The sequence below is a fragment of the Ursus arctos genome, unplaced genomic scaffold, assembly GCF_023065955.2.
Source record: "Ursus arctos isolate Adak ecotype North America unplaced genomic scaffold, UrsArc2.0 scaffold_3, whole genome shotgun sequence".
NCBI lineage: Eukaryota > Metazoa > Chordata > Mammalia > Carnivora > Ursidae > Ursus > Ursus arctos.
In genome coordinates, this window is record NW_026622985.1 from 85,711,755 (window position 1) to 85,721,029 (window position 9,275).

The 9,275-nt window shown below is 35.5% G+C and overlaps 1 non-coding gene across 1 annotated transcript; it reads right to left on the bottom strand.

Annotated features, from left to right (window-relative positions):
• Window positions 1-242: 242 nt before the first annotated feature.
• Window positions 243-351, bottom strand: LOC113267415 (U6 spliceosomal RNA). Its single transcript, XR_003320775.1, has one exon. It is a non-coding gene; the product is annotated as a U6 spliceosomal RNA (small nuclear RNA).
• Between the last annotated feature and the right edge of the window lie 8,924 nt (window positions 352-9,275).

A 9,275-nucleotide genomic window follows, 5' to 3' on the forward strand; every position in this document is an offset into this window, starting at 1 on the left:
GGATGGATGGAAAATCAAGAGGAACTAATGATTTGAAGGACAGATGTGCTCAAAACATTGAAGGCAGAAGGAGAGGTTCTGCAGGAGTAAGGGGCCTGGAGTATAGGTGTGTACGTCAGACAGCACTGAAATGCAGTATTTTGGAGTTAGAGTACTTCAGGGTCTGGCAATAGAATTGAATGTTGGGGGAAAACGTGGCGAAGGTCCATGAAGGGTAAATCACCCAAATGGAACGACACAGGAACCATTTCTAAATAGACATCTTGTTGGGTGTCATCCTTGTGCAGGGGCCACGCTAATCTTTTCTGTATCATTCCGATTTTTTAGCATTTGTGCTGCCGAAGCGAGCACTAGTTGGACAGCTTTTTTAACTGCCTTAAACTTAACACGGATGTGCTTGCTCGTCTTCATGTGTGTGCCCTAGTCCCAAGGTTTTCAGTTCAAAATCATAGCATTTTGAATACTTAGGAATACTTATAAGAGTAAAAAAAAAAAAACCTATTTAGGCAGTAATGTTTATATGTTAATGGGATATCATGTTATTGTTAAAAATTTCTCCTTAATAATTATCAAAATAGTAAAATACTTTAAAAAATAATGTTTTATATTTACAATTATAGTAAAATAATATATTTATTTTTATTTTTATAATTGTAGTAAAATAATATATTTTTATTTTTATAATTAAAGTATTTAAAATTAGTCATATAAAATATTAAAAATATAATTATGTATTGATGTAATCTAAACCCAACTTTTATAGGATATTGAACGCTTTGTGGAATGTGGCGGCATGCGTTTCATCATACCATTGGGCCGTCAATCATGCAGCCCTTTGCACAGCAGTTCTAGTTTACATTTATTGGCCCAGCTTAACTATTAATGGCACCCATTTTCACATGCAAAAAGTGTCTTGATGGTCAATCTGATAAATATTCAAAGACAACAATTTGACATGGCCCGAAGTTTGTTTTAATTGCTAAGCTAAGTAATTATTGAGTGCAGTTATGATGTTAATGAGGCTTGAAATTTTAATACTTTGAAATGTGCTTTAAGGTTTCATCATGGCATAATTTGCATATGAATTATTATTATTTTTTGAACTGTGAGCCCATTGTGCCCCCCTGGCAGCTATAGGACATTTATAGAGCAGGGCACTAATCTTTGAATGACTCCATTTCCAATTAGTAGGCAAGTGTGGCCTTGTGTGTGCCTTACCTTATTTCCAGCTCTCTCCAGCAGTGGGACATGCACAGGGACTCATTCTGGACACAGATCAAGTGAATATAGGCACCAAATACCCTAAGGGGGGCATTACTTTCTATTGGGAAAATCTTAATATTAGTGCTTTTTTTAATTATTATTATTCATTCTAGTCTTTCTTTTCAATTTTAATTGGACAATTCATTCCTGAAACTGTACATAAGGAAAAATATTTCTACTTATTGAGGGAATCAGACTCCCCTACTCGCACACAACCAATCCCCAGAAGGATTTCATAAGTAGGCCGCTGCTACATCAGCCCATAAACTGAGTTAAGAAAATTAGGCCTATAACTAAAATTGTTTGGCATTTTATTAATGAATACTTTTCTGTTTATAAAATGGCTACATGTTTATTATAGAAAAGGCTGACAATACAGAGGAGCATAAAAACGAAAAATGATTCAATTTTTAACACATTTTATTTATTTGACAAATACTGTGTACATTTCCAACAGTTTATTTTTCTATACCAAAATACACTTTAAAAAGGGGGACACCGGTTTTGGGGGACACCTGGGTGGTTCAGTTGGTTGAGCGTCAGACTCTTGATTTTGGCTCAGGTGATGATCTCAGGGTTGTGAGATCAATCCCCGCATCAGGCTCATTCATGCTAGGCATGGAGCCTGCTTAAGATTCTCTTTTTCCCTCTCCTTCTGCCCCTCCCCCTCCCTTTCTTTAAAAAAAAAAACATATATTTGGAGTCATATCACATTAACATTTTTGTACATAGCTTTTTTTTGCTCACTACCATATGATCTGCCAATTGTACTCTTGGGAATTTATCTCAGAGAAATAAAAACTTATTTTCACATAGAAACTTGAGCATGGATGTTCACAGAAACTTTGTTCGTAATATTTGAGAACTCTACCCAAATTTCTTACAATGATTGAATGGTCAAACAAACTTTGGTCCACTTAGACCATGGAATACTGCTTAGCGATAATAAGGAATCACTGATATATGCAATAACTTAGATGCACATCAAGGAAATTATGCTGAGTGAGAAAAAGTCAATCTCAAAAGAATAGATATTACAGAGTTCCATTTATAAAATGTTGCTGAGTTATCAGAAGTATGAGATAGATAACGGATTAGTGGTCACCAGGGGTTAAGGATGAGGGGAGGAGGGTGTGGATATGGTTCTACCATGGAAGCAGCCTATGGTAGTGGAAGACTCAAATTTCTTGATTTTGATGGTGGTTAAGCAAATCTACACATGTGATAAAATTGTCTAGAACTACACACACAAGTGCACGTATACCACTGGTGTGGTATGAATAATCTCTGTGCTTTGTACCAATCTCAATTCGCTGGTTTTGACCGTGTACTATAGTTATGCAAGAGCATCTGTGTTGGGGGAGGCTGTATTAAGGGTACACAAGACCTCCCTTTACATTTCTTTGTAGCTTCTTGGGAATCTATAATTATTTTAGAATAAAACAATTTAAAAAATGAATTGCTTATTCACATTAAAATATTTGTGTAATGAAAAAATCTAGGAAGATATATATAATTTTTAGTTCTGGGAGGCGTGATAAATTGATATGGGGTGGAGCAAAGGATGCTTTCTGCCTTATCTAATTGTAACTACTTTTAAAAATGTGTTATGAGCCTGTGTCACTTTTGCAATTTAAAAAATGAAGAAAAGAATATTTTAAAACTAGGTATTCAAACATATACTCATTTCTTAGTTAACTTTTTTCCTATTGTTTTTATATTTAGTACTCTCCTTTTAGAAATTAGATATTCACCTATATTTTCTTACGATTTTTTATGCTTTAGGTTTTGTTCTTAAAACCTTTACTCCTTAGTCCATTTGTAAATTTTTGTAGTGTATAACATAGGATTTTTATCAAACTTGAAATCATTTAAAAATAGCCAACTGCTGCTCTAGCTCCATTTGGTCTTCTAATTTATTTTGATGCCACATTTGTTATATATTAAGTTCTGATATAGACTAGGGTTTGTTTTTGGCTGATCTGTTCAGTTTTTGTACTACATGGTTTTGATGATTGTAGTTGTATGATTTTTCCCATGTGGTACGAGAAAAGCTTCATTACCCTTTATTTTCAGGATTTTCTTCCTGGGTGGTATAATCGACCTGTCTTCTAGATTCATTTAGGAGCCCTTTTATGGCACCAAAGCAGCTTTTAATTGGCATTGAATTAAAATTATTAATTAACTTGTGGAGCATTTACTTATTTCTTACCTAGAATCTTGGAATATCTTTTGAGTTTTTAAAGATAACTCTTATGTCTCTCAGTTACATTTAGTAATTTCCTTTAAAAGTCTACCACATTTAAAAAATTTTTTTTTAAATTTTTTATTATGTTATGTTAGTCACCATACAGTACATCATCAGTTTTTGATGTAGTGATCCATGATTCATTGTTTGCATATAACACCCAGTGCTCCATGCAATACATGCCCTCCTTAATACCCATCACCGGACTAGCGCAATCCCCCACCTCTTTCCCCTCTAAAGCCCTCAGTTTGTTTCCCAGAGTCCATAGTCTCTCAGTTCATTCCCCCTTCTGTTTACCCCCTTCATTCTTCCCTTCCTTCTCCTACCGATCTCCCTGCTATTCCTTATGTTCTACAAATTAGTGAAACCATATGATAATTGTCTTTCTCTGCTTGACTTATTTCACTTAGCATAGTCTCCTCCAGTCCTGTCCATGTTGTTGCAAATGTTGGGTAATCGTTCTTTCCTATGACTTAGTAATATTCCATTATATATACAGACCACATCCATTCCTCTGTTGAAGGGCATGCAATTGCACTACTGGGTATTTACTCCAAAGGTATAGACATAGTGAAGAGAAGGGCCATATGCACCCCAATGTTCATAGCAGCATTGTCCACAATACCACATTTTATTTTTAAGGCTGCTCCCTGGTATTTTTATGCTTTGGGCTACAGTTATCAATGATGAATGGGATTTAGCTTCCATTTTCTAACTGGTTATTACTAACATATTAAAACTGGTTTTCACACTCTTATCTAGCATCCAATTATTTTGAAAACTGTAGATTTTGTTGTTGTTGAGGTCACTTCTGTTACTTCCTTTTGGTTTTCTCTCTAGTCCTTCATTTTCAGTAGATGTACTCAATTACTAACTTAAGGGATGATGGCCAGTCTTGTTCCTGATTCGAGAGGAAATGTGTGTAGTGTGCCACTATTGAGACTACTGCCGAATGGTAGTTTTAGATGCTCCTTGTCAGGCATTTGCTATATGTATACATATATTTTAAAATCAAGAACTGGTACAGAGTTTTTTGCAAATGGCTTTAGGGTCCGTTGACTTGATCGTGCCATTTTCCTTTGTCAACATTTAAAGATACATGTTGATAATTATATTCGTGATAGGTAGTGTTACTTATTTTGCCTGTATTTAATCAACTTCATTGAATTATAATTTAAGAACAATAAATCACATTCCTTTTAATAAAATATCAATGTGATAAGTTTTGACAGATGTATATGTCTGCAAAAGCCTAGCCACAGTGTAATATTTCGATCACTCTTAAGAGGTTCTTTGTGCCCATTTGCAGCCCACTTCTTCTTTTGCTCCTGACCCCAGGCAGCTGCTGACCCACTCTTGTCACTATAGATTAATTTACATTTTCTAGAATTTTATATAAGAGTAATCATACACCAGATACTCTTTGGTCCCTGGTTTCCCTCACTTAGCATAATGAAAAAGCACTACTGCATGTTTGTCATGTATCACCTTGCTGTGGTGTCAAACCAGTCAGCATTTCACATACACATTTCTGGCATTTGCTTTTTTTTTTTAAAGATAGAGAGCATGTGTGTGATTGGGGGTGGGGGGAGGAGGGTGAGGGAGAGGGAATGGGGGCAGAGGGAGAGGTAGAGAGAAGCCTAAGCAGTCTCCGTGCTCAGCATGGAACCCGGGGCTCAATCTCAGGACTCTGAGATCATGACCAGAGCAGAAATCAGGAGTCAGATGGTCAACTGACTGAGCCACCCAGGTGCCCCATCTGGCATTTGCTTCTGTGTGGACTGAGTCCCAGAGAAATCACCCATAGTCACTTCTGTCTGGGGAGAGCACCGCATGCCATCAGCGGTCCCAAAGAACTTAAAAATAATTTCAGAACAACTTAATTGTTTGGATGCACTCATTATTTCTGTTCTCTTATAAATGATGTCCTAATGTAAGAACTCAGTTTTATTCAGTTTCCGTCTTTTGTCTTTATCTTCGACCTTTTTCTATGCATCTTAGATTAAAAATTGTGTGGTCTACTAGTGCAGTTGTATTTTTGATAACTTTTCTGTGTTTTTATCACTTTATTTCATATGTTTTGATGCTTTTTTATAAGCTCTTAAAGGCAATAAATATCAAGTCTTAAGTAATATCTATTTATCAATTAAACAGATTCTTTTATAATATGACCTTTAGCCTACATTTCTGTTGTCATCCTAATATTGTCATTCCTAATTTCATTTGTGCTTGAATATAATTTTTTGATAATCCTTCAAATTTGTTGATTCTATGTGATTTTATTTTACATGCTTTACTGAAGGCAGTTGAGATTTATTTTTAAGTATAATTAAGGAGAGTTTCCTCCTAGTAATATAACAAATATAATTAACATTTATTTTTGGAACTTATTTATACTAATCTATAACATTTTTCTTATATATCCTGTTTTAAATGCTGCTAGAGGATGCTTTTATTTTATTTTATTTTTTTAAGATTTTATTTATTTGCCAGAGAGAGAGAGAGTGCACAAGCAGGGGGGAAGGGCAGAGGGAGAAGCAGACTCCCCGCTGAGCAGAAAGCCTGATGCGGGACTCAATCCCAAGACTCTGGGATCATGACCTGAGCCAAAGGCAGATGCTCAACCACCTGAGCCACCCAGGTATCCCTACTTTTTTTAAAAACCTGAAAAATATTTCTTTTTGCAAAATGTAAAAGAATTAATTAGTTTTTACTTCTCGTTATGCATGTAAGTTAAATAATTTTTCCTTTTCTTACTTCTTCCTGGCTTCCCATATTAGCTAGTTTAAGTGAGATTGTAGGTAGATTTCACTCATTATTTTAATATTATATATCTTTTCTTTTAACAGTCATTTTGCATGTATATCCATTATTGTGCCATGACTAAAACTGGTATTTAAGCCCATATGCTCACTTCCAATTCTTTTATACCAATTTCATCCTTTTAAAAGATTTCTGAATGCCTACATATCATAGACGCCTTCCTTTTCTTAAGCAAATATAAACAGCTTACCATGCTTCACAATTACTCTCATCTGAAACCAACACATTATTGTATTTTGTCTGGTTTGGGGGGGTGGAGTGATCTGAGTTCAGTCTGAAAGATACTTTTTCTTTTGAGGATAACTGTGTCTTTCTCGCTTGGATGCTGACCTGATTATTTTCTTCAACTTTAAAAAAATCCACCAGGTTATACTTACATGTTTGTTTCCTTGTTTTCACTCGGTACAAGGCAGTCTCTTCCAGTTTGCAGACTTTGCCCGTTTTCTTTAAGCTAAGGACATTTTCTTCTAATGTAAATTATGATTTTAATTTTTTGAATTTTATTTTCCTTCTGATATTATGTGCATTCTCATATTCATGTAACATAGTTTTATAATATTCTTCATAAATCTTATCATTTGTACCTAAAATATATTGGTTTATATTCTAGAAATCCTTCTCAAGTTTGTCCTCCATATTACTGATTTTCTTTTCAGTAGCATTTGTTATTTGATGTCTTTATAGATTCCAATTCTATGACTGTATTTTAGGTGACCTTGTAGTCTTTCTTCATTTGAGCCAGCTCCCTTCTCAGCTCACTTATCTTTTGCACAACATGCTTTTGTCTTACCTTCTCTCTTACCAGAGTTGATAATTTAAACTTATATTTTTTGTGAAATAAGGGCTTTGCCCATACTAAGTTCTTTTCCAAATTTGATACCCTTTCTATTTTATTAATTTTTTAAGGAGAAGAAATCAACTCAAACTTGATAGTAAATAGTGTTTCTGGAATACCTTAGTCCCTACTGGTCCTTGAATGTATTCTTTCCCAAATATTTCCTTGAAATGTACCCCAGTTCTTAGGGCTCAGCAAGCCCTAGAAACTGGTACAAATCTACTGAATTCACTCAGGCTTTTTGTAGTATCTCTCAAGTTCTCTGACTGGGCCGCAGTCAGACAGAGCATGCCACCTTTCTCCATGTGTTCTGTAACAAGGCTCCTCGTTCCCTTCCCAGCACATGCTCCTCAAAGGGCTATTCAGTTTCTCATTATTTCTTCTATTCTTGTCTTGTTGTGTCATTCCACTTGAGGCTGCGGTGCATCAACACTCATCTTCTGTATCAGCATTTTATATTCTACTATATATAAAGTCCAAGGTCTTGAAGAGAGAAAAGCTAATATGATTCTTTCTGACTCAGAACACAGATCCCAGAAGTTTGGAGAAGTTATAGCTTAGTGTGTTTTCAAGGCAATCTTTAAGTCCTAAAAGTTCCTCAGGAACTATTTTTTAACTTAAATTTTAAACTTGTCATTAGCAGACATTACGGTGACATTTTGTATATTGTCTGTGTGATTCATGCTAGATTTTGTCTTTCTCTGTGTCTTCATATGTCTTAGTTTGTTCAGATTGCTATAAAAAATAGTAGCATAGACTACGTGGCTTGTAAACAACAGAAACTTTCCTCTCACATTCTGGAAGCAGGGAGGTCCAAGATCAAGGTACCAGCAGTTTGGTGTCTAGTAAGAGCTGGCTTCCCAGTTCATAGATGACTGTTTTCTCACTGTGTCCTCACATGGCAGATGGAAGAAAGGAGCTCTCTGGAGTCTCTTTTATAATCCTATTCATGAGGGCTCTCTCCTCATGACCTAATTACCTCCCATAGGGCACACCTCCTAATATCATTATATTGGGGGAATAGACTTTGACACACAAATTTTGGGGGAGGGAGAAACAAATATTCAGTCTATATCATTAAAAGTATGTAAATTGGAAGTTCGGTGAGGATGAATCTGAGCCTACACTTCTGTTTCCATGATAAGAGAGTTTGGGGTAGGTAGCCATATACGATGGTATGCATAGGCAAGTTAGCGCTGTGCAATAGAACTTTTAAATGAAGAGATACGAGAAAGAAAGAAAAATAATTCAAAATCACAGGCAAGGAAATTTCAAGGTTAGAATTCAAAATCACTATTAGAATTATAATTTGCAGTTGGAATTTGAACATATAGCAGTTTATTTTCTTAGGTGAACACAAAGCTCACTGCTCATGTTACTTTGATCTTGGTTAATGTGGATATCTGTTTCTTCTTGTATCCCTGGTGCCTTATGTAATGCTCACACTTAATTGATGTTTCACACAAACTTCTTAATAGACAGGAAATAGGAAGATGTTCCTTACTGTGATTACAGGGAAACTTTACCTATGTATTCCTTAGCCAATCCCTTTCCAGGTTAATCCAATGATTTTTGATCATTTGATTGTAGAAAAGTTGTAGAAAAAAAAGTACTTGCGTTTGGAGTGAGAGTAAGTCTGAGAAGGATATGAGTAAACCCAAGATGGAAATGGAGAACAGGATGAGGCACAGCAGTAAAGGAGAAGTGGGAAGTTGAGGTTGTATGGTGCCATTGCTTTATGTGTTTTGGGGATTGCAACAGATGGGATACATAAGAATGTTCTTAATATCCTAAGTACTATGGCCACAGTTGGTTCATTCAACTAATATTTATTAAATACCTTTAACATGCAAGCACTGTTCCAAGTGCTGGGGATATAACAGTGAACGAAGTCGATAAAATCCTACCCTCAAAAAGTGAATATTTGAGGAAAGGAGTGGTAGAAGGTCAAGGATACGTTCTAATTCCTGTCATATACTAGAAAGTAATATGGGCATGACAGTAACTGAGACAGTGGGTGTAGCTACAGTTCAGATGAATTGTTCCCTGGCAAAGTTGATTGCCTCTATTATTTGAATAGCATATTGAACAGTTCAGCTTCTCAGA